Here is a 1,231-nt window from a genome sequence, read left to right on the forward strand (position 1 = left end):
TTTCCATCCTTTGCAGTTCGGAAATGTTCTGACAGAGAAGTTCCCGGTATACGACAGTATTATCCACGAACAGTCTCGTGGGACTCCAGACGTTATACACAGCATCATTTACAAACGATGTTGATATTAATGTCCCTTTAAAACTAACTCGACTTGCTTCAACAAACTTTTCTCTCTGGAGAGGTGTTTATCACCTAAAAGCCTCACAAAATTTCTTTGCTGAGCCAAATATATCCACAAAGTCGTAGCCGTAAGCATTCATTCGTCTACATAATTAACTTTCTAACGGATTGTGGCTATGGGACATTGGTGCTCAGGGTATCATGCAACCATCTCATCTATTCCGCCGATTACGGAGTTCGCTATTGAGAGAATAGGTTATTATTAAGAAACAAGGTTCATAATGATGAAAAGATCTCGTGAGTTCTATATGAAAGGGAATATCTCCTAGAAATCCTGACACTCGAAGTGGCAAGAACGAACAATTTTTTGCTAAACTCTGTAATTTTGCCTCTGTTATGCATTCAGTTCAAAGAAGTGTTTTGGTGTCAGTGGAGTTGTGATAGATAATTGGCTGAACGAAAATAAAGATTTTAATGTGGTATAAACTACAGAACAGTATGTCACCTATAGAGAATCACATTTTCTTCAGTTGTGCAAATATTATTTCCAAATACGAAATTTACGTGGCGCACCATATACAGCCAAGCATTAATGAACTCGTATAGGTCACTGTTGGTTATTTAACGCCAAAAATCCGTTTCACTTAATTAAATTTAATGATATCAGCTCATTGGCGAATAAAGTTTTCTTGGATGACTTTGATCCACTGACATCCTGCATCAGCATGAGAAAGCGTAGTCCGACATCGTAGGGAAGTAACTTTACAGGAGACAGGTTAACGAGGCACCTGCCACCTTGCAGTGAGAATAAATAACTGCGCATTTGAAGTAGTTGCGTGGAAAATGTTGTGACAGATAAAAACTTAGAAAATGTAAAATAGCTATTGAGTGAAAATGTTAGACATTATAAATAGGTCAAGAAGGGAATCATATCAATCAAAAGTGCCAAGGCAATTTATAATTTTAAAACTACTGATCAGAATAGCACTACAAATAGTATTTTCAGTCACAGATGAATGTAGGTTCGTCATTTAAAGTAACATTGAAAGAAAATGTCGTTTAGCAGGGCCAGAATCTCCCGTTAGAGAGGAAAACGTATATGACTGGCC

This window comes from Schistocerca gregaria, chromosome 8, assembly GCF_023897955.1.
Source record: "Schistocerca gregaria isolate iqSchGreg1 chromosome 8, iqSchGreg1.2, whole genome shotgun sequence".
Classification (NCBI taxonomy): domain Eukaryota; kingdom Metazoa; phylum Arthropoda; class Insecta; order Orthoptera; family Acrididae; genus Schistocerca; species Schistocerca gregaria.